Source organism: Protopterus annectens, chromosome 1.part0 (genome assembly GCF_019279795.1).
Source record: "Protopterus annectens isolate FY-2018-M chromosome 1.part0, PAN1.0, whole genome shotgun sequence".
Lineage (NCBI taxonomy): Eukaryota > Metazoa > Chordata > Ceratodontiformes > Protopteridae > Protopterus > Protopterus annectens.
Window position 1 is genome coordinate 4,455,909 of NC_056725.1, and position 25,528 is coordinate 4,481,436.

General features: G+C 43.4%; 1 protein-coding gene across 4 annotated transcripts in view; it reads right to left on the reverse strand.

The window, feature by feature from the left end:
- Window positions 1-25,528, reverse strand: part of CLPTM1 (CLPTM1 regulator of GABA type A receptor forward trafficking) — a 1,743,979-nt gene that overhangs the window by 1,208,697 nt on the left and 509,754 nt on the right. The gene's annotated exons all lie outside the window — the stretch shown is intronic.

Below are 25,528 nucleotides of genomic sequence, written 5' to 3' on the forward strand. Positions count from 1 at the left end.
GGTGTCGGCTGCATCTTTTATACCCCTGGCGCACTGACATCAGGGAAGAGGTGACAGCAACCGACGCAGGACCTAGACTTTGGAATTCAGGCAGAATGCGGGTAGCCTGCCAGCAGGATAACATCAGGGGCTGCAAAAGTGCCTGAGTAAAGGCGGACTGGCGACTAGCTTAACGGAAGTGTCTTCGGCAGTTTTGGACCTATGCGGTCTGTCTCTGTCTTTATCCTTACATTTTTTCGGAAGATTGATAGTCTGATGGCTTAACGAAGCCATTTCGGAGTATGGAGATTGAGAACGAAAGTATTTAGCTACAAAAATAGCCAGACGACGAATAGTTTGGGCATTGAACAAGGCACAAAACAGACAGTGAGGGACGTTGTGGTCTGGGCCTAAACAGGTGACGCTGTAAGAATGAAAATCTCTGAGGTATTTGCTTTCCACAGGCAACTTTTCTGACATTGGTTAGACCAAGAAAAAAGGATCCCCAACGGGGTACTTATTTTTTCTGAAGACTTTGGGTCTGAAACTCGAAAATTAAAATTTCAGGAGTCGGCCGACAGGCACTTGTGAACTGCTACTGCTTCTGCTTCGGGCACTGCATGGCAAGAAAGACTGATGTAATGGCATCGGCTGCATGTTTTATACCCCTGATGACCTGACGTCATGGAAGAAGCGATAGCATCCAACGCAGAAATCCGAAGACTCTGCTGAGGACTACCTGCAGGCAGATAACCCAAATGTGATGACTACAACAGTGAAACACAAAGAACATCAGTGGATACAAAAGAGGCCCTGTTCCTGGAGGTCAAATCCACTTTGTAATGAGTGATAAAGGTATGAGAGGCCTTGCTCATGTTGCTGCAACACAAATAGTAGCAATTGGCAGTCTTGCCCGAAAAGCAGAAGAAGTTGCTATGACTCTAGAAGAATGACCCTTTACTTTGTCGAGCAGTTCTTTGTTTTGAGATCTGCAGGTAAAAGTAATGCAATCTGACAGCCATTTTGAAAGTGTTTGTTTGCGTCTTTCGGCTTTTTCCGGGAAGGGGTCGCCACAGCGGAACTCTGGTCCGCTAATGATTGGTAGTTGATTTTTACTTGTCGAGTTACCAGCCCTGACACAACCTTCAACGAAGTTACGCCCATTCACGCATACCTCCACACAGAAGACGCTCTAGCTGAGAATCGAACCGGACAGCGTCTTACTGTGAGGCGACAACGCTACCGCAGCACCACCCACTGTGGGTAGCCATTTTGAAAGTGTAACTTTAGTAAAAGGGCACCTTTCTTATAATCTGAAAATGATAGGAATAATTGATCAGACTTTCTACAATTCTTCGTTCTATGCAAGTAGAAACATAATTGTCTACGTACATCTAGTTGGTGCAGCATATATTCTGCCTTATTGCCATAGTCAGGGAAAAAATTGTAGGTCTACGGATTTGTTTAAAGCATACTTTGGGTAAAAAGGATGGGTTTGTTCATAGAGACACTGTGGAAAAGCACATAGGGGGGCTTTACAGACCATGTTTATAGCTCTGAAACTCTCTTAGCAGAGGTGAAAGCTATCAAAAGAATTGTCTTCCAAGTCAAATACTTCAGGTCACAGGATGATGCAGGTTCAAAGGGGGGGAAGAATCAAACGGGATAAGACAAAATTCAGGTCCCATGGTGCTGGATGGCCTTTAATGGGTGGTCTTAATAAAACAGTGCCCTTAAGAAATGCTTTGCAAAGTCTGTGGGACATCACATTCAGCCCCAATTCACCTATATGGAAATTCGATATCGCTACTGCACCTTCATTAAACAGTTTTGCCAAAAATTCCAGTATGGAAGCTACAGGGGCAGAGAAGGGGTCAATGCTGTTACTCAAAGCCCAAGAAGAAAATCTCTTCCATTTGCTTATATGTTTTTATATATATATATATATATATATATATATATATATATATATATATATATAAGCAAATGGAAGCAAATGTCAATTTGAGTGTTTGAAGGGGTGCGTGGAACTTCCCTGATGCATGTGTCAGAAGGTCCGGAACTGGGTACAGAATCCACAGCTCCTCCTGGAGATGAGGACAAAGGAAGGGGGGCCAGATTTGATGAGGCCAGTACGGGGCGACAAGCATCAAATTCCATCCCAAGGAGCTAGCTTTCTGAAGGCCTTTGGGTATCAATGGAAAGGGAAGGAGGGGGGTAGAGAAGACCTAAGGGCAAATCGTGTAAAAGTGCATCCCTTGTTGACTTCCCTGGAAGGGGAATAAGGGCAAGATAGGTGCTGTATTTGTCATTCATGTATGTGACAAAAGGGTCGCAGCAAGGCTGGCCCCATTTGCGGAACACCATCTCTGCTACCTATTGTTTTATGCATCAGAATTGCTCTGCTGAGTTTGTCTGTTATCACGCTGGATTTCCCCAGGATGTACGTTGCTACCAGAAAGCAGTGGGAGGAGGTTGCCCACTGCTATACTCTCAGGGCCTCTTGACAAAGGGTGTAAGACCTGGTTCCCTTCTTGGTTGTTTATGTACCACACAACCAACATGTTGTCTGTCTGTATTGCAATACTTCCTAGCAGCAATTCAATGCGCTTTCTCTTGCACTTGTGTGCCTGGGGAGTTTCCACAGGGGGATAATCTGTGGAAGACTCTGAAGTCCTTGGGGAGTTCTGTATGAGGATTGTTTCAAGCGTGGAATGGACTTGCTGTCCCAAATGAGCAAAATAAAAAGGCTCCGGACACAGAGTAGACAGTTGTGGAGGGGAAGAGCCTGAGGGGGGCAAGGATGTCCTATCTCCTGAGTCAGAGAAAACTCTCCCCACTGCCTAGAAGGCAGAAGCCAAGGGAAAACCCAGAAAGTACAGTTGTGTACACTTACCATAAATGTAGATGTTAAGAGTGTATTCAATGTTGCAGTCATTACATTTGGGCAATCTGCTGGCAGTTTGCCCTCAGTCGGCCTGATTAACAAAGTCTTGGGTCCTGCGTCGATTGCTGTCCCTTCTTCCATGATGTCAAGTCGTCAGGTGTATAAAACATGCAGCCAACACCATTTTCATCAGTCTTTCTTGCCATGCGGTGCCTGAAGCAGAAGCAGTTCGCAAGTGCTGGTCGGCCGACTCCTGAAATTTTCGTTTTCAAGTTTCAGAACCGAAGTCTCCAACCTAAAGCTAAGTACCCCGTAGGCCTAAAGATTTGTATATTAAACTGACGCCATCTTCAAAACCTAGACCAAAACCAACTTCTATGTCTAAAAAAAAATGACGCTTGGGCCACGTGCACAGGCCCCTATGCCTAAAAAACAAATGATCAAAATGGCTGAGGATTTAATTACCTAGATCAGGGGTTCCCAACCCCCTCCTGCTAATAGGCCTAGGTAAGGCACTGATTATGAATCTTCAGATCAGGTTTCCATTTCTTCTGATTCCTATTCTGATTAGGAATTTTCTATTCTACCTTATGAGGATTCTGATGCAGAAGAATCCATCCCTTCTGCTTCTCCTCCTGAGGATTTTTCTTTTGGAGAAACTTTGCATACCTTAAGGGAACATTTTCACTGGGAGAGTCAGGATTTTTCAGAATCTAAAAAGAGGCTTAGGGATTTTCTTCTTCTTCCTCAGCATAGGCCTTTGGCTATACCTCCTGTTCTAAACATTGTTGATAATGATTTTTCAGAATCCAACATGACTCCAGATTCCCTATCTCCGGCTCCTAGTAAGCCTGACTGATATTACAGGGTTCCTGACTCCCACAAATTCCTTTTTAAAACCCCTACTGCTGACCCTGAAACCATTTCTCAGGTTCCCAAGGGTGTTAGGCTTCTACTGCTAAAAATCCTACCCCTTCTGATAGAGACTCCAGGGCGCTGGATAGATATGGGGTAAGAAGGTTTACACGTCTGCAACCTTGGCAATCAGGGCTTTAAACTGTCAATTTCATATGCTTAAATGTCAGCAACATGTCATGGGCTTGCTTAAACAGAAAATGGTGTTGATTTCGGATTGTGAGGAAAATAGAGTTACAGGAATTATTGCATTCAGCTGAACAAGTTGGAAAGCATACTTTGCAATGTGGTTTTGATTCCTTAGAGGCCAAAATATTTAAAAGCAAAAATATACAGACGTTTAATAGTGCGTTGATTAAATCTAGCACAAAACCGACAGCAAGGCAGGTTATGATCAGGGCCTAGGTAAGGAATACAGTACAAATGAAAATCCTTATGAGGTATTTGCTTCCCATAAGTAATGCAATTATTAACTTTTACTGACATTGGTAAGGAGCAAGAAAAAGTTTCCCCAACGGGGTACTTAGCTTTTAGTTTAAGACTTCGGTACTGAAACTCGAAAACGAAAACTTCAGAGGTTGGCCGGCTGGCACTTGCGAACTGCTTCTGCTTCGGGCACCAAGCAGCAAGAAAGACTGATGTAATGGCGTCGGCTGCATGTTTTATACCCCCTGACGTCATAGAAGGAACAGCAACCGACGCAGGACGCAAGACTGTTAATCAGGCCGACTGAGGGCAACATGCCAGTTGATTACCAAATGTAATGACTGCAACAGTGAAACACTAAGAACATCCACCCCAGTAGGAGCCAAAGCTGCCTGACTAGGACTGCTCAGAGAACCCTCTGACCTTGCCTTGAAGCAGAGGCTGGAGCCAAGATATCTAACACCGAAGGTCTATGAGGAAGAGATAGCTCAGAGAGTTTTGAAGTTGAGCCCTCACTGTCAGATCCAGCTCTGAGAGACCTCACAGTCTCTGACAGAGGTGGCACTGGCTGGATGGGAGAGGACGTTGCAGTCAAAGAGGACCAAATCTTCAGATCCAACACAGAGAAACGTGGAAAGTCTTGGATCAGAAACATCCAAAGCCAAGGGGGTGGATTGGAGTAGGGATTTGGTATAGTTTCTCATGAGTACAACATAAGAGAGTAGAAAGAACTCAACTTTGGGTCCAGAGGAATTTCCTCATTATTCTGTTTATATCTGCTTCAGATAGGCTCGAAGTAGACTGCAGTCTCAAAGCCCTAGGGGGTGTGTCTTGCAAAAAAAAGGGAAGTTAAGTCTCGACAGCATCAGCTCCAAGGAGAAACCAGGTCGCCTCCTCCAAGGTGACTTGAAAAAGCAGAGAGTCAGATCCAACATATTCGGTAGTTAAAGAGGTGGAGCTGAAGTCAGAGTTGCATGAGAATAGTAATCAGGGGAATGCTTCCCTGGCTCCTTTGACTTATCAACTAACTTTTCAGGTGTGTTTTCTCCTTTGTCACCTTTAGATTTAACCACAGGCTTCTTTGTGGAAGAGGAAGCTCCAGACACAGCAGAAGGAAGAACACTTTTCAACACCATTTTATTTCTACTCTTGACCAAGGCTCTGTGATTTAACCACGAGCAAATATCACAATCTTCATCAAGGTGAGTGGTCCTTAGACAAAAACACATCAGAGCTGAGGATCTTATGGTCACAGGAGCTGTACTTTTAAAGACATTTGGCTTGTCCAACATAACTGTAGGCAACAAGGGAATAACAAAACAGCAACAGAGACACACAGAAGTCAGACACCAGCAATGGTAACAAGAATATCCCACAAAGGGGATAAAGGACAGGAAATACCAACGATGGTAACAAGGATGGTTTATCATCAGAAGGTTGAACTGGACACCATCGAATGAGGGTTTCATCGACCCACATCCGCAAAAGCAACAATTTCTAACTCCGACATTGTCGAAATATGACTCTACGTAAAACTCAAATGGGCTTTAACATGGGTCAAGATGGGGACGAGATTCGTACTTCGCCAATGTCGGGTTCTACATTGTCGCCGTTCGGTCTCTGGACTTCGACTAACGTGGGTTTACAATCAGAATGTCGAACATCCCCATCGAATCAACAAGGATACCAGAATACCAGTAAGAAGGAAGAAAAGAAAAGGCACAAGGCCTATGCATGAAAGAAGTACTTACAATTTTTTTTTTTTTAACCATCAGGGAGGAAGAACAAATAGAAAAACGACTCTAAAAGGACTGGAAACACAACTGAAAAGGTCAAAAAGGATCAAAAATTCACTTATCTGAACTTGAGCTTCTTCAGCCACATCTGAATTTAAGGGTGGCAAATAAGATCTAAGGTAATACAGGGTTTGATGGGGATTATGGAGCCTATGTCTGAAAAGTGACCCAAGTCAAAACAGATACCCATCAGTTAAGGAAATGACAAAAAGGACAACATCAGATCAATTAACACATACTTCAGTAATAAGAAAACCTCTAATGATTTACTTGTAAAGGAAAAAGTCGGCTTAAGGATTCACTATACTTAAGGACAGTCTTGATAGCAGTTACAGCAATAGTGGGACAGTTGCAAGATCTGCCTGACGCAAGACAGTACCCCAAAGCTATAGATATTGGCATACAATGGTGATACTGAAAGAACTGCAAAAGAAGAAAAACAGGCTAAATGAAGAAATATGCATGCACTCTGCAACCATCTGTAGACTATTCACAATTCTGTAAAACACAGAGCCTTCCCAGATCCTACATAAGGTAGAACTAAAAACTGATAGACCATTCCCAAGATAAACATATATGCATCTAAGTGCAATGCACCAAAATAAAAATTTAAAGTAGCAATGACCATGTAGGTGAAAGTGTTCATGTTAAAAGATATGATACCAACTGCTGCGTGCCAGCAAAGAGGTATTTTACTTGATTAGCTCTCTGATAAAGATATTACTGAAATTTACTGACTGGACAGTTGTGTGCGAACTATACACATCCACACAGTTAGTAGAGAAGCCCCATCCTACTATAATTGAAAGGCTGCATATTCCAGGGCTTAACTGCATCTGGGATATTCCAATGCCCACCACCACTTGCACTCCACTAAGTTCCTGACTGTCATGATTTGTTTAACTGAGAAGTATACCTGGTCACAATCAACATCAGCTGAGCTCTGTGCAGCTACAAAGTAGCTGAACGAAGTTAGGCATCCAGTGCAGCTGTTATTCATTTGTGCTAAAATGGTTTGAAAGAATACTGGAAAATGAAAAGACTGATTCAAATCTGACTGTGTGGTCACCTTGGCTATAAAAGACTGGTTAGTCACCTTGTCTTTATGAAAACTATAAGGAAATCTAGAGGATAAGGCTTGGAGTTCTGAAACTCGCTTAGCAGAAGTAATGGCTTCCAGGTGCGTCTTCCATAAATATCACGAGAGCTAGTAGATTTAAAGGAGAAAGTGCAAGTTTCTCCAAAATTAAATTTAAATCCCATGGATGGGTAAGGTGAGTCAAAGGTGGCCTAGAATGAAAACCTCCTTTTAAGCATGCATTACAGTTTGTATGAGGCAAAGGATGAACAGGAAAACCCTTTTTGATAGGAAGACATGGTAGCTATGTGTACTTTAACAGAGGAGTACTTAGCTTATGTCTTAAATATGGCTTTTAACAAGGTTTAGACCTGGGATATAAGGGCTGAGAAGAGATTTACCTGTTGTTGGGTAGCACAAATTGAGATTTTTTTTCCCATTTTTCTTTGTATATCTTTCGAGCTCTCCTATACTCATCCTCCTTATCAGTTACTCCCTATAATAAACCTATTCCACACTTTAACCATGCTGAACTAACTCCTCACACTACTTCAAATGAACAAACACAAACACATATGTATAGCTTCCCTCTACATCCCTCCAGGGGATAATATTTCTACACTTGAAGATATCCTCTCCTGGCTCTCCAACAACATTAGCAATGAAACGATGATCTTAGGGGACATGAATATTAACTGGGCCTTCATTCAGTCTTCTACAAACCCTCTTATCAACCTCTACAATTTTTCACAGCTAATCAACTCTAACACGCGCCTCAAAAAAACTCTCTAGCGGCACTATTCTGGATTGGATTCTAGTCTCTCATCCCCACTATTTTTCTGATAGTGGCACTCTTCCCGATCCCCTTAGTGACCACATACCCATCTTCACTCATCGGCTCCCCCAACTTCTACATCGCACCCATAATTATATTACTATCTGTAACCAAAAAAACTTTAACCCAACAACCTTTTCAAACTCTCTAAAAGCAATAAACTGGAATTGTCTAAAAACATTATCCCTGGATAACGCAGTTGCCCACTTCAACTCAACATTCTTGAAACTACTAGACTCCCAGGCTCCCTTAAGGACAAAGAGAATAAAAATTAAAACTACCCTTTGGCTTACCAAAAACACACTATCAACCATGCGGCACAGAGATAAAGTCTGGGCACATTACCAGAAAAACAGGAGTCCCCTAGTCCATAATGAATACAAAACACTTCGAAATAAAGTAAAAAAAAAAAAAAAAACTCATCTCTGATCGACAAAATTATTTCTCCATACTACAAAATAATAATAAAACAAACCCTCAAAAATTCTGGAAAGGTATCTCTACTTTCCTTAACCCCAGAAAACCGACACCCCCACCCCAGACCCTAATGCTCCTGATTTAGACTTAGCTACCCAGTTTAACTCTTTTTTTCATTGAATCTATTTCCAAATTAACCTCAGCATTCTCTAACACCACCATACTCTCCAACACACCACCACCCTCCCCTACCAACCCTCTACCCTGCACTGCTACCACTTCCTCTTTACCATCTAGTAACTCTCTACCCTCCACCTCTTCACCTACTCTGACTTCCTCAACAACTTCATCACCCCTTAATAGCCCCTCCTCCCACTCACCTCTATTCTCATTAAAACCTATACCCACTTCTACGATAAAGAAACTCCTTCTGAAACTGAAGCCATGCACTAATGCTCCTGATAACATCCCTTCTTACTTTCTTAGCATATCTGCTGAAGCAATTGTCTACCCCATTAGCATTCTAATCAACTGGTCTATCCAAGAAAGTATAGTACCCCAAATCTGGAAAAAGGCCTTTATAATACCTTTGGCAACAATAACAATATTACTAATTTCCGCCCCATCGCCATCCTGTCTCCCATCTCCAAACTCCTAGAAAAGTGTATCCAACTTCAACTCCTACCAAATCTCTTAGATAATCACCTACTAACTCTCACACAACATGGATTCAGACCAAATCATAGCACTATGACAGCCCTCCTCTCCTTCCTTGAAACTGTAAATAAAGCCCGCGACTCTGGCCAAATTGTTTCTACCCTACTGCTTGTCCTTTCTAAGGCCTTTGACAGTATCTCACATAGCCTGCTCTTAACTAAACTCTCAAAACTTAACCTATCCCCCTCCTCTTTAAACTGGTTCTCCAGTTACTTATCCAATAGATATCAAGCAGTAAAATGGAAAAAGGCCACCTCATCTTTTCTTAATACCCTTACCAGTGCTCCCCAAGGCTCCATACTGGGTCCTCTTCTAATTTATATATGATTTCTGCAACTCTGTCCCATTCTCAAATATCATCCAGTATATGCAGATGACTCAACTATTATCTGCTCTGCCACATCCATCCCCACACTCCTAAAGCTTACCCAAGATTACTTTTCATCCATTGCTCAGTTGAAAAGGCATCACCTAGCACTCAATGCATCTAAAACCAAATTAATGTTATTTACCCCCTCCAAAGTCACTTCTTTCGATATAAACACATTCTCTATTACTAGTCAAAACAACTCACCTCTAGAACTGGTATCAGAGACCAAGTTACTCAGGGTCCAAGTTGATAACCAGCTCAAATTCAACTCCCACCTACAACTAAACATTTAAAAAAAACATCAAAAACTAGGTATGCTCTACCAACAAAACCATTACCTTACACCTGCCACTAAAATCACTCTTTCTACTTCCTTTCTTATCCCCTCCCTTCTCTATGGAGCTCCACTCCTAAGTAATCTACAGTCCTCTCTTAAAACACAACTTTCCTCTTGCTACAACAAAATCGCCAAATTCGCTTCCAGCCACAAGTCCTCCATCCACCACTGTTCCTCTCTCCAAAAACTAAAATGGCTAGAACTACCCAATCACCTAACCTATACTCAACTAAGTCTTGCACACAAGCTCATTTTCAACCCCTCCCTCTGTCCCTCCCTTTCTACTGCTTTTAAAATGCACCTACCTGATAGAGTATGAAGGTCTAACAATCAAAATCTACTAGAAGTCTACAAATCAAATCGTCCCACAGGTAAAAATCTTTTATCCTATGGCCTAGCACGCCTCTGGAACTCCCTACCTCCATCCATTCGCACAACCTGTAACCATTTTATTTTCAAAAAATCTCTTCATTCACATCTAGTATCCCAGTGGGAATGCTCTTGTTCCCACCCAACATAACTAACACTGGTAATGTCCATTTTCCTCCTTTCCCCTATTTACACCAGCAATTTCCCTTATTATTCCCCCCCCCCCAACTCATATTTTATTATTATTATTCCTATGGTATTTCCAAAAAATGCACTAGGCTGCACCTCTTAATGTGTATGCTTCCTAATACACAATGACTTCTCAGTATTTACTTTGCAATATTCCTCTTGTTAGTCTGTATCATCTGTAAGTTTCATCACATGTCTGTATTACTCCTAATGTTTCCTGTACTATTTGAAATTAAGTGAATCTTAATTTTTGTATAATTATCATTAATAACCTACTGTAACCTAGATTGTTTTTGGAGCTTTTCTCCCCAGGACTCCATTGAAAACGGGTTCATTTTGGCCCAATGGACTATCCTGGTAAACCAACTGCAAATAAATAAATAAATAAATAAATAAATAAATAAATATAGTACAGGATCTTTGTATGTCTATAATCAATCTCACACTATTGCAGGGAAACATAGGGCAGTAGTGTAGCCAGGGTTGGGCGAGAAGGGCAGCTGCCCCAGGCGCAAAGTGCTGGGAATGCGATCAGCCGATCCCAAGATTTCTTCAATGCAATACTGTCTTTGGGCTAAACTGAAGCAAATGTTTGATATATTTGTAACAAGTAGTTTGCTACAATTTAAAAATATTTTTTTAACTAAAATTTGAGACTGTAGTTCTCTGTACAGGCAGGGTACACACACTGTAGCAAACAGTTTACTACAGTTTAAAAGACTGCTTTTTTTTTTAATAAAATATACGGAAGGAGGGGTACAGAACAGAAATGGGACTAGGCCAATCCCTTACAATGTAGGATCGGCTTATTACAATGAAGTAGTTTAACAGTAGAGATGGTGGCTCACTGGTTCATAGTACTGGCCCCAGAGTGCTAGTTGAACCGGCTACACTTCTGACACAGGGACCCTTCTCCATCAATGATCACACAGTTAATTGAAGGAAAAAGATGTCTGGCTGAGGTTGCCTAGACGAGTGAGACAGCAGAAGATGGTAATGAGGAAGAAGGTCTTTTTTTTTTTTTTTTTTTTTTTAAAGATAAGGCCACAACAGGAAGAACCATATCTGGCTGTGCCAGGTTAAGACTAAGAGAATGACCTTGGCTCTGCACATTTTGGCTTAGTGTAGAAATTTGGGTATGAGTGGAAATGGGGGGAATGCATACCAGGGTCTGGAGGCCAAATGTGGAAGAAAGAGTTGTGTACCTATCATAAATGTAGATGTTGGAGTGTATTCACTGTTGCAGTCATTACACTTGGGTTATCCTGCTGGCAGGCTACCCGCAGTCGGCCAGAGTTCCAAAGTCTAGGCCCAGCGTCGGTTGCTGTCACCTCTTCCCTGACGTCAGTGCGCCAGGGGTATAAAAGATGCAGCCGACGCCATTTTCTTCAGTTGTTCTTGCCTCAGATGTCAGGTGCCCCCAAATAGGAAGGCTGTAAAAAATTATGCCAAAAAGCATGCATGTAGTAAAATAAACATTTCCTTCATCTACAAGCAAATACACCACATAGGTTGTATAGAGTTGAGAAGTACAGAAAAGTCCCAGCAAACAAAAGTGGGATGGTGGGTGGGTAACCTGGACTGCAACAGTGAATACACTCTAACATCTACATTTATGGTGGGTACACAACTGTACTATGTTCATCGTGTTTCACTGTTGCAGTCATTACTCTTGGGTAGAATCCCAAAGCTGAGGCTGGGTGGCTGGTCCTAAATAGGATTAGGAGAGGCTACCAGGCCCTGCAGAACTGCAATGGCAAAGCCTGCTCTGGATTTAGAGTAAAGAGGTAAGTGGTAGTGCTTGATAGAAAGTGTGCACTGAACTCGAGGTTGCATCTTCTAAAATGTCTTTGGCTGGTACTCCTCTGAGAAAGGCTGCTGAAGTGGCTGCTGCTCTGGTAGAATGTGGCCTAATGCCCTTAGGCACTGATTTGCCATGTTGTGCATAGCAGAAGTGAATGCAGTGTCCTATCCATTTTGAAATTGTCTGCTTTGAGATAGGCTTTCCTTGTGATCCTGCAGCATAAGCTACAAACAGTTGCTCAGTTTTACTGAAAGCTTTTGTTTTGTCCAAGTAGAATCGTAGCTGTCTGTGTATGTCCAAAGTGTGCAGAAGTCTCTCCCCCTTATTCCGGGGATTTGGATAGAAAGTTGGCAAATGAATGGTTTGGTTAAGAGCCACACTGGAAATCACCTTTGGCATAAATGTTGTGTTTGTCCTTAGAGAGACCCTGTCCTGATGAAATATGATGAAAGGTTCCACTGCCATTAATGCCTGTAACTCTGAGACTCTTCTTGCTGAAGTTATTGCTAGGAGCAGAGCAGTTTTCCATAAGAATTTTATATCACCAGTGTTGGCTGGGGCTCAATAGGAGGCAGTGTGAGCTTTTCCAAAACAAAATTGAGGTCCCAAGTAGGTATTGGTGCTCTCCTTGGGGGTCTTATGTTTTTTGCCCCTCTGAGGTACTGTTTTAGTAGTGGATGTGAAAAAATAGGAGGCTCCGTATTGTAATGAGCTGAAATGGCAGAGGCATGGATCTTAATAGATGAGAAGGATAGGCCTTTGTCCAGCATCTCAGTTAGGTATTGTAAAATCTGAGGTATATTTGGAACAAGTGGTTCAAGTCCTTGTGCCTGGTTCCAAGCACAGAATCTCTTCCATTTTTCTGCATAAGATTTCCTAGTGCTGGGCCTCCTGGCTTCTAAAATGACATCCATAACAGCTTTAGAGAGAGGTGTGGTCTGAGTGGCTATATTATCTGCCATACAGCCAGATTTAAGGTTCTGAGTTAACTGTGCAGAATCTGATTGTTTTGTTGACTCAGAAGATGAGGAATGCGAGGTAAAGGCCAGGCTGGGCCTTGAGACAAGCTCTTTAGGATTGGGTACCAGTGATGGCGTGGCCAGTCTGGGGCAATCAGGATAATTTTTGGCTTCTCTTCTCTTGTCTGACTTTTAGGAGTACTTTGGGAAGAGGAGGCAGTGGAGGGAAGGCATAAACTGTCAGGGTTTTCCAGCTGAATGACAGAGCATCCACTTTCCATGCTTGTGAGTGATAAGTTCTTGTGCAGAATTTCTGTAGTTGGCAGTTGTGAGGAGAGGCAAAAGGATCTATGTCTGGGCGTCCCCATTTCCTTGTTATCATGCTGAAGACCTGTGGATTTAGTTTCCATTTGTGAGGATCCATGAGATTTCTGCTTGGTTCGTCTGCCAGTGTACTTTTCGTTCCTGGCAGGAATTGTGCCTGCAGATATAACTGATAGGTCAGTGCTGTGTTGCACAAAGTCATGGCTTGCCTGCAGAGGGGGTAGGAATGTGTGCCCCCTTGCTTGTTTATGTACCACATAACTGTGGTATTGTCCGTCTTTAGTAATAGTTGTCCTGGATGTAGTAGATCCTTGAAGGCTGTCAGGGCATTCTGTACAGCTAGCATCTTTTTGATTGATGTGAAGATGCATTTGTTCCTTGGGCCACGTGCCCTGAATACATTTTCCTGCCATGTGTGCCCCTCAGGCATAATCCGATGCATCCGTTATCGTCTGCCTGGCTGTGGGTAAGGTGAAAGGCTGTCCCTTGTTGTGGTGACAGGCCCAGGACCACCATCGAAACTCCTGTTGTAGGCAGGGAATTAGAGTTATTATTGTTTCCAGGCTGTGGCAATGTTGAGTCCAAACACTTTTTAGATACCATTGTAATTTCCTCGTATGGAGTCTTGCATATGGAATTAGTAGAATGCAGGATGCCATGAAGCCCAGGGCCTGCAGAATTTTTCTTGCAGGGAGCTGGTCTTTGTTGTCATCATTTGAAAGTAATGAGTCAGTTCCCTTTGATTGTCTGGCGTGAGATAAGCCATCTGGGCAGTTGTATTTAAGCTTGCACCCAGGAATATTATCTCTTGAGAGGGCACTAGTTTTGATATCTTTTCATTTACTGTGTACCCTAGGCAAATTAGTAATCTTTTTACAAACGCTTGAATAAGGCAGTCGTCCAAGTAGGGATATATATTTGAATTCCTTTTTGTCTGCAAAATGCAATTACTGGTGCCAGGCATTTCGTGAAGACATTAGGTGCAGTAGATAAGCCAAAGGGCAGTGCAGAGAATTGGTAATGCATTGAACCAGCTATGAATCTGAGGTATCTTATGCAGGATTGTCTGACTGGGACATGCAGGTATGGCTCCTTGAGGTCCAAAGTAACTAGCCAAGCCTTCTTGGCCAGCATGGGTAGAAGCTGCTGCAGTGTTAACATTTTGAATTTTGGAGCATCCAGAAAAGTATTTAGGATTGACAAGTCCAGTATTGGTCTCCAGGCTTTGTCCTTTCTGAGTACCAGGAAAAGTCTTGAGTAAAATCCTTGTCCCTGTTCTTGCTGTGGTACTCTTTGACTAGCTCTCCCATGTCCATGATAGCAGCAATTTGCTTTTGTGCCTCTGCCCATTGGTTTTGTGGCAGGTCCGGCATACCTTTTGATTTTGGAAGGGTGTGAAAGTGGAACCTGTAACCCTGAGAAACTATATTCAGTACCCATTTGTCCTGGGTGATTATGTGCCAATTTTGTGAGAAAAGTGCTAGCTTTCCCCCTAAGGGTGCTGCCAAAAGGTAAGTGCTTGGCATCTGTAGAGAGAAGTCATTGGGACTGTTTCCTATAAGGTTGTGATTTGTCTTCTCCTCCTTTGGGGGCTGAAGCACCCCATTGTTTAGGTCTGTAGGAGTCTTGGGCATCTGTATCTGCCTCTTTGTGGCCTGTCTGACACCAGAAAGGACCAATTTTTTGAAGGCCAGTTTCTGCTAAACCTAGGTGGTAGAACCTGTAAGACATCCTTTACTGTCTGCATTGATTTTGCTTTATCCTCCATTTTCTTTAACACTTCTTCTGCCTTAACACCAAACACATTATCATGCTATAGTGGAGCATCCAATAATTTTACTTTAACATGTTCAGGTAAACTTTGTTCTTTCAACCAAGCATGCCTTCGAATGACAGAGCCTGTAACTGCGGCTCTACAAGAAGCCTCTAATGAATCAAAACCACATTGCCGAGTATGCTTTCCCACTTGTTCAGCTGCATGCAATAAATCCTGCATTTCCTTATTGTCAGGACTTTCTGAGTTTGTAAGCATTTTCTGTTTTAATAAAGACATGAGGTACTGTTGATATTTAAGCATGTGAAACTGACAGTTTAATGCCCTTACAGCTGAAGTAGCAGAAGTGTAAACTTTTTTCCCCCATCTATCCAGAGCTCTAGAATTCCTATCAGAGGGAACAGGATTTTTTGCAGTGGAAGCCTTAACCCCTTTGGGATCCTGAGAAATTGTTTCTGGGTCAGCAGCAGGGTTTTTATAAAGAAATTTATGAGAGTCAGGGACCCTGTAGTACCTGTCTGGCTTGACTGGTGCAGGGGGTAAAGAATCAGGAGACAGACTGTATTCAGAGAAAACATAATCAACAATATCAAGCACAGGGGGGATAGCCAGGGGCCTGTGCTGAGGCAATAAAAGAAAGTCTCTGAGCCTTTTCTTGGATTCTGAATAATCCTGGCTCTCCCAATGGAAATGCTCCCTCATGGTGTGCAGGGTTTCCCCAAAAGAATAATCCTCAGGTGGAGAGGCTGAAGGTATAGATTCTTCTGCATCAGAGTCCTCATAGGGAGGGAGAGAATATCCCTGACCTGAAGAGGAATCAGAGGAAATAGAAACCTGGTCAGAGGAATCATAGTCAGTGTCATGCCTAGGCCTTTTGTCAGGAGGGGGATGGGAACCCCTGATTAAAGTAATTAAGTCTTCGGCCATTTTAAAGCATCTGTTTCTTTGGCATGGATGACTGTTCTGGAGAATGCTGTACTTGTTTCCTTGTCTTTAACAGTGTTTTTGACTTTGCCTTGGCTGCTGCAGTGGACTTAATAGTAAGCTGTGAAGGTCTGAAAACACCCTCAGAAGCAGATGCCTGCTCAGCAGCTCCGGACCCATCTGAGGGAATCGTTTCCGCAGGCCCAATACCTTGAGTTTCCAGAGGCCTAGGTGTCTCCACGTGGGAGTCGGATACGGCCTGTGGCTCTGAGGTAGCAGGTGTCAGGGGCTGTGAAAGCACCTCACTGAGACCCGGCAAACCGGCTACTGGCCTAGAAGAGGCTTCGTCGGTTTTGGACCTCGGATGCCTGTCCTTTTCCTTGTCTTTGCGTTTTTTATGAATTCCGGTGTAATGACTGCAACAGTGAAACACGATGAACATCGTGTCTCCTGGGGGACGTTCTTGAGGGATGATAGAGAAGAACCTACTGCATTTGGTGTTTAATGACAAAGTAAAGAGATTGCAAAAGGGCCTCCCCAACTTTCAGAAAATCTTGACTGCTACTAAATCACTGAGAGAACATCTGTTGGGGAGCAAGATTTGTCTGCTCAATCTATAACCACTCTGGAAGTCCTTGATAAGTACACTGCTGTGAGAAAGTGACAGGATGTTACAACACATTCCCAAACCCTCACTGCACCTCTGCATAAGGGTTAAGACAGTTTCTCCTTGCTTGTTTACTTACCATACCATTAACATTGTCAAAGTGAATGGACAATGAACCTCAAGGACGCAAGTAATGAATGCCTGCAAAGGTATGAGGGGTGCTCTCTTTTCCAAGATGTTGATGAGCAAATGGCAATTTGGCCTCTTGCATAATCCATGCCCCTTGGGCCATTCTGTCAAGATAATGTCTCCCACCCCAATAAGGATGCATCCAGGGTTACAGTGGTGGTCGTGAGTAAAGGCTGGATGAAGGGGGTTCCTGTACTGAGACTGATTTTGACCACCAGATCAGCTGTTTTATATAAACTTTTCAAAGCCTTATGGTTTGCAACATCAATTATGTTGCCTGACTCCACTGCAAGACCCTCATGTTGAGCCTGTCATGGAGGACTGTTTGAATGGAAGCTACCGATGTGTCATAGAATCTTGAGAACCACAGCTGCAGATGACTGGTTCCATGACAGACCAAACTCTGCTTGACCTATGACGGATATTTTCTCTGGGCTAAGCTTGGCTCTCTGACTCACTGAATCCATCTGGTAATTGATAAAAGTTAGAGACTGCAGGAGATCTAGATGAGATTTCGCTGGGTTGACCAATACCCTTGGGGAAAGGCATAAGTGGAGAAAATATTACCTTGCTGTAATAAGTCCTTCCATAGTAGATGCAGACTTGAGGCAGTCATTTAGGTAGGGGAAGATTCTTGTCCCTAAAAGATTCATGCCATGCATTTGGTGAATACCCAGGTTGCAGGACTGAGAACAAATGGCAGGGCTCTAAACTTTTAACAACAAGCTTCAACCTGAAAGTGTAAAAATCTTGATGACTTTGCTGTCTTTCTGAGCAGGTAAGCATCCTGGAGATACAAAAAGCACATCCAATCACCTGCTTGCAAGCATGGTAAGACAGACCACACCACCACTACCATCTGGAATGATTCTTTCATCACATACCAGTTCAGATGACTGATGTCCAGAATTTGAGGTCTTGATTCTTTCTGGGCACCAATAAGAAATTAAAGTAAAACTCCAGACACTTTCTCATCTGGAGGGATCTCACAGACATGTCTCTTCACAGAAGGCTGTGCACCTCCTGCTCAGCCACCCTTCTTCTCTGGGGTTATACTGAAGATTAGTAGGGGGCGTGTGCAGTTTTACAAATGGTATAACAGTGCCACTGAATATGATTTCCCTGATCCATTTCTTCTGCATGATGGCTAGTAATGCAGAGAGCTACCCCAAAACTACCTCCAAAGATGGACAGTCTGGCAGCTGTTCAGATTCCTTGCCTTGAAAAAATCCTCAGGGTATGGTTGAGTGTACCTCCTCTGCCTCTAGGGTGGCAGTTAGAAAAGAAACCCTCTCTCTCTCTCTCTCTCATGAGCTCCATCATAGGAAACCCTCTCTGTCTCATGAGCTCTTATCATACTGCTGCTTATGCTGGGACTACTGGGATTTATGAAATTTTTTTTATCCTTCTGATTCCTCTGAAAAGACCTTTGAAGGGCCAAAAACTAAACGTCAGCATGTGAGCAGCTTTCCCTCTTGCTCACACTGCAGCAGTTTGTTCTTAACCTTTTACCCAAACAAGAATGTTCCATCAAAAGAAGCAAAAATGAAAGCTGCCTTGAAGTGTTCCATAATTCATAACACACAGCCAAGCTTGCATCTGCTGCACTGTGTAACAAATGCAGACAGTGAAGTATAGCTGTGTAAGGAAACCTTACCTTAACAGTAGATATGAACCTAGGATGATACTAGGCTATTGGCCCAGAGGTCCTTATAAGGCCTTGTCAAGAACTTCACCCATGTTCCCTCAAAGTTAGCACCTGTTTCTCCTGTCTAGCAAGGACACAGGTGGGATCCCAGGGGTGTATTTTCGGTTTCCCATCCAATCATCCAGGTTCCTCATGAAGAGGGCTAGAGAGGTACTCTGCTTGACATGGAGAGAGCGTCTATTCTACAGATAGGGGAGTCTTTGGGACACAAATCTATCCCACCAAGTTCTATTAATATCTCAGACCATGTTAAGGCCTTGCATGCAGGTTGCGTGAGTGGAGTCTGACTTACGAATATGCAGCAACTCCATCAAGGCAGTGTCTGAGATGGCCTTGCATGACAGACACAGGTCAACTCTGAGCAGTCTGTACACGACTCAGTAGAGGGACAGAACTTTTAGCCTATCTGTATAGGATAGGTGTTTGAGACCCTGGATTTTCCTGGTCAGGAACCTCTGTGGTCTCTCCAGCTGCTGCACGTGCTTGACAAGGTACATGCCAAAGGGGGCATTGCACTCAATAATGGGTCTGATAAGGAAGGAGTACAGGGATGTTGTAACTTCCTTGTTCCTGGATGAAATACCCTAATTTATGAGGGTGGGCCATGTAGAAAGCCCTCCATACAATGGAGGCAACGTGGCGGTCAAAAGTCAGATTGCTATCAACCTGGGTGCTTAGTATGTTATTTATGTGATAATTAGTCGAGATACCATTTTCCCCAAAGGGGATAATGATGCATTTCTTGGCATTCAGTTTGAGTCCATGCTGCTGGCACCAGTCATTAGTTTGGGTAGGGCCCCCTTGGAGGATGTTCACATCACTAGGAGAATTTAAGACCGCGCCCATCTTGCATTCATCTGCAAATGTGGTCAGCCACAGACCACTGGTTTTGGCTTGCACCTCTGAAAATACATCTCAAACAGAGGCCCCAACACAGATCCTTGGAGTACACCACTTGTTACGGGTCTACTACTAGAGGTAGCTTCCCCTATTTTGACTGAGAGGGTTCTATCAGTGAGCCAGTTAGCTACCCATCTGGTAACATTTCAGGTTGATGCCTAACTGGGACAGTATCTATTATGCCCGAGTGAGGAATAGTATCAAAGGCTTTAGCCAGGTCATGGGAGGCAGTGTGCAGTCTTCCCCTCGTCCATGATTTTGGTGACTGTTTCAAAGAAGTCGACCAAGTTTAACAGGAACAATCTCCCTTTGACAAAACCAAACTGTGTAGGGTCAAGTGTTTGGAGGTTGCCAATGTCCTTTTTTATAAGGTCCATGATAATGCATTCCATGGCCTTGCTCTAATAGATCACTGTTGCAATAGCATAAGTTGCATGGACTCTACTCCCCACTGCAGCTGGCCAGCATCACAAAGCTAAGAGTGCCTTCTACATTCTCCAACTGGCAAGGAGCTAGAGTAGAGCTCCACAAAAGTACAGTTTGACTAAAAAGCTGCAGAGCTTTTGTGAAACCGGAGAGAATACTCCTTACACAGCCCTGTGAAACTGTTGGTCAGCTGGTGATCTTCAAGAACTGAGCAGACAAGTCTTCCATTAGCTTTTATTTTATTAAGAAAATGCATGTTTTTCTGTGAAAATTATGTTTCATAAAGTAACTGAATGTGCTCTGACTTGCATTGCTAAGAGAGTTGCTATGAAAATGCTTGTGTGAACTTTCCGTAAGGAAATGTTGGAAGGTGCCCTTAAGCTTTGTGAAGATGGCCTATTGCAGTAGAAGTAGGACCCATGTAGCATAAACTACTACAAAACTGAGCTATGGTTCAACATACTGAATTAACAGACACTATCTGGGTCTCTAGCTATGTCTGCAGATCTCTCTTGGGCAAAAGTTTCAAAGTATCCAGTCCCGTCAGCTAGGTCACTCTGAAACCCTATCATTTGAACCAAGTAATTATTTGCTCGGATATAAAAAGGTACTTTATGCATACACCCAGTTTTCAAGTCTACCCAAAATCAATGACTCCTTACAAGAAGCATGGACAGCCTTAATGTCCTCTGGGACCTCACATTTAATGGCTATGGACATTAACTATGGAATCAACAAGTGGAACTTCGCTTTAGTACTGCCTATCTTTGTGAAACTACAACACTCTGGTTATTGTGGAACTAGTTTGCTAGCCCTGGTTCTCAGCATGCCTTGATGCACATCACATCAATAACCTTGTTGGGGGATGGCACTATCCAGGCTGCAGAAGACAAGGCCCTATAAGCCTCTTATATGGTTTCCTCTTCAAGGAGGGCACGGTCAACAGGCCAAGATCTTCTCTGCCTCATCATTTAAAGAATCTCACTAAATGTGGTGTCTTCAGGAGAAAATTGGGTGGAATCTTCCTCTCATTAAGGTCCTTGTCTGGCAAGGGGGATTCCAAAGGGAAGTCCGTGCTTTCTCCTGCACCACCTTTTCCCAGGACGGCTTTGACAGGATTCATCCAAGCTATCCTGAGAAGGCATCCCAGGCATTTACAATCTCCGCTTATAAGGTCCTCTGACTTACAGAGGTAAAACAGATGAACAGCTCCATGCCTCAGCCTCAAAAGCACCTATCATTGGAAATGGTGGAGCATGTACCTGCTCCTCTAGAAAGATCACACTGGATCTCCTCTACATAGATCAATTTACTGAGGTAACAGTCTGGAGCCACTGGCACTGACCACATCAATGCCAACACTGAAGATTCGACTATGTCACCAACCACTGGCATAATTTTTCCCAGGCCAAGGTTACCAAGAAAGACGTTGGCACTAAATGGATGAACAAGAGCACAGACATCAACAAGAGCCCTAAAATGGTGGGGACTAGAACTGACGTCAAGCACTCAGCAATGAGCCCCCACTTGGCTAGTGTGTTCAGCTTTGATAGCATCAGAACCAACACCTCCATCAGCGCAGAGGATATTGACATCAATGAAAAGGTCTCCTTAGGTGCAAAGTACATTGGCAAAGAATTTCTCGCCAGTTCCAAGTCTCCTGGAACTAAAACAGGGCAGGAGGTAGGAACACCAGACCATCCTCCTCTCACAATGTCCCACAAACTCACCACAAGGAAGAGGCATCCATGGTTACCACCTCTGTGGTAGGTGACATTCAAATGATCTTTCTAGAGAAAAGGGAATGAGCCACCACTGTAATTATATTCTGTTATGATGGTTATTATTGGAGCAAAACGATGATCTGACATTTCTGACTATTGTGCTCTGAGTAGCTAATGAATTATTCTCATGTGAAAGTTGCACCATGAGTATGGAAAAAGTCATTAAACCTGGGATTTAAAAGACTAGATCACTGGTGGAAAAGGAAAGGTTTTGGATTGCGTGCCTGAAAATCCAGACCCCTTTTGAGGGAAGAGAAAAGTACAGTTTTGTACCTACCATAAATGTAGATGTTCGAGTGCTAATACAGCTGCAGTCATAACAGATGGGTTCTCCTGCCGTCAGGCGGGTCCTCGGTTGGCCGAATTCCAAAGTCTAGGTCCGGCGTCGGTTGTCGTCGCTTCTTCCCTGACGTCAGTGCGACAGGGGTATAAAAGAACCAGCCGACGCCATTTTCTTCAGTTTTTCTTGCCCTAGATGTCAGATGCCCCCAGAAGGAAGGCAATACATAAATTTGTGCAATAAAGCAATGCAATATAATCAAAATACAGTAGTTGCAAGCAAATACACCATAAATAAATACCCCAATCAGGTTGTATGAGGAGGTGTTAGCCAATAGGCCTGTCCCAAGAGGGGAAGGAGGGAGGGAAACCTGGACTGCAGCTGTATTAGCACTCGAACATCTACATTTATGGTAGGTACAAAACTGTACTATGTTCATCGTGCATACAGCTGCAGTCATAACAGATGGGTAGAATCCCAAAGCTAAGAAAGGGGTGGTAGGCACTAGGAGGAGCCAGGATGCCCTGCAAGACGGCAGTGGCAAAGCCTGCTCTAGTTTTGGAGTATAATGGTAGGTGGTAGTGCTTGGAGAAGGTATGCACAGAACTCCAAGTGGCTGCTTCCAAAATATCTTTGGTAGGAACTCCTCTGAGGAAAGCTGCAGAGGTAGCTGTGGCCCTTGTGCAGTGAGATCTGATGCCTGCAGGTACAGTTTTACCATGAAAAGAGTAACAAAAGTGTATGCAGTGGGCTATCCATTTTGAAATTGTCTGTTTTGAAATTGGCTTCCCTTGAGATCCTATAGCATAGGACACAAAGAGCTGTTCTGATTTTCTGAAAGGCTTTGTTCTGTCCAAATAATAACGCAGCTGTCTGTGGATGTCCAAGGAATGTAGTAGTCTCTCCCCTTTGTTTTGAGGATTAGGGTAAAAGGTAGGTAAGTGTATAGCCTGATTCAAAGCTACCCTGGATACCACCTTTGGCATAAAGGACAGGTTGGTTCGTAAGGAAACTCTGTCCTGATGGAAGATGATAAAAGGCTGCACAGCCATGAGGGCTTGTAGTTCCGATACCCTATGAGCTGAGGTGATAGCCAGAAGGAAAGCTGCTTTCCAGGACAAATATTGCAAATCTGTTGAGGCAGCTGGCTCAAAAGGAGGCAAGGTCAGCTTTTCTAGAATGAAATTGAGGTCCCAAGCAGGTATTGGTTGTTTCCTTGGGGGTTTTATATTCTTAGCCCCTCTGAGGAACTGTCTTAAGAGGGGGTGAGAGAATAAAGGTGGATCAGTGTTGTAATTCTGCAGAAATGGCTGAGGCATGGATTTTGATGGAGGAGAATGAAAGTCCACTGCTTAGCAGCTCAGCTAGATACTGTAATATTTGAGGTAAATTCAGTTTTCCAGGATTCTGGCCCTTTTTCTCATTCCAGGCACAAAACCGTTTCCATTTTGCGGAGTAAGCTTTTCTAGTAGACGGCCTTGTGGCCTCCAAACTGACATCCTGCACCTCCTTGGAGAGTAGGGTCTGTTGTGATGTTAAGGAATCTTCCATGCAGCCAGATTGAGTGTTTTCAGCTGACTGTGAGGAGTTTTGAAGCTGTCCTGAGTCAGAAGAAGAGGCATTAGAGGTAGGGTCCATGGAGGGGAATGCGTCAGGCTCCTCAGGAGTGGGTACCAGTGCTGTCTTGGCCAGTCTGGAGCAATGAGAATCATCTTTGGTCTGTCTGCTCTGGTTTTTAATAGAACTTTGGGCAGCAGAGGAAGAGGTGGAAAGGCATAAACTGTCATTGTTGTCCAACTGAAAGAGAGAGCGTCCACTCTCCAGGCCTGTGGATGAAAAGTCCTTGAGCAGAATTTTGTCAATTGGTGATTTTTGTGGGAGGCAAAGAGATCTATGTCTGGCCTTCCCCATGCTTCAATTATCTCTGTAAAAACTTGAGGATGCAACTTCCATTCGTGTGGATCTGTCATATTTCTGCTTAGGTTGTCTGCCAGCGTGTTTTCCTTGCCTGGCAAGTACTGTGCTTGAAGTTCGATTTGTAATTCCAGAGCCATGTTCCAAAGTGACATGGCCAGCCTGCATAGGGGGTATGAATGGGTTCCTCCCTGTTTGTTTATGTACTACATTACTGTGGTGTTGTCTGTCCTTATCAATAGTTGACCTGGATGCAGAAGGTCTTTGAAAGCTATAATAGCATTTATTACTGCTAGCATTTCCTTTTGATTGATGTGAAGGTGCTTTTCTTTTTGGGACCATTTGCCCTGAATGCACCGATCTGTCATGTGCGCCCCCCAGGCATAGTCTGAGGCGTCTGTTGTGATGACTTGATTTGCTAGAGGCTTCCAGAATGGGAGACCTGTGTTTGTTTAACATGCTTGAGCCCACCACAGAAATTCCTTTTGAAGACATGGAATTAGTGGTATTATTGTTTCCAAACTGTGGCTGTGTTGAGACCATAGGTTTTTCAGGTACCATTGAAGTTTCCTCATATGCAGCTTTGCACATGGGATTAGTAGGATGCAAGATGCCATGAATCCCAGAGCCTGCAGGATTTTCCTTGCAGTCAGCCTGGTGAAATTTGCTAGTTTTCTGAAGTATTAAGTTAGTTGCTCCTGCTTCTCTGGCGTGAGGTAGGCCATCTGGGTGTTTGTGTCCAAGTTGGCACCCAGGAAAATTATTTTCTGAGAGGGTATTAGCCTTGATTTCTTTTTGTTGACTGTGTATCCCAGAGAATTCAACAACATTATTACAAAAGCCAGATGTTTCAGAAGTATGTGCTTGCTGTCCGCTTGGATCAGGCAGTCGTCCAAATATGGGTATATTTGTATTCCTTGAAGTCTGCAGTAGGCAATTACTGATGCCAGGCATTTCGTGAATACTCTGGGCGCAGTAGATAAGCCAAAGGGCAATGCAGAGAATTGATAATGGGTTGAACCTGCAAGAAATCTGAGGTATCTTCTGCAATTTTGTCTGATTGGGACATGCAGGTATGCCTCCTTGAGGTCCAATGTTACCAGCCAAGACTCCTTGCCCAGCATGGGAAGAAGCTGCTGTAATGTGAGCATCTTGAATTTTGGTACAAGTAAAAATGTGTTTAGGATGGATAAGTCCAAAATAGGTCTCCAATCTTTTCCCTTCCTTGGTACCAGGAATAGTCTGGAATAAAAACCTTGACCTTGTTCGTGAGTAGGTACCTCTTGAATAGCTTTCATGTCCATGAGATCTGAAATTTGTCTTTGTGCCTCTGCCCTTTGATAGTGTGGCAGGTTTGGCATGCCTCTCATTTTTGGAAGGGTGTGAAAATGGAATCTGTAGCCTCTGTTTATGATGTCCAGGATCCATTTGTCTTTTGTGACAATATGCCAATTTTTTTGAAAATAATGCCAGTTTTCCGCCTAAGGGTGCTGCCATTTGAGCCTTGCTTGGCATGCAAAGGGGAAAGTCATTGGGCTTGCTTTCTGAATGGCTGCGAACTATCCTCACCACCTCTTTGTGTAGGAGCTTGCCATTGTCTGCCTCTAAACGATCCTTGAG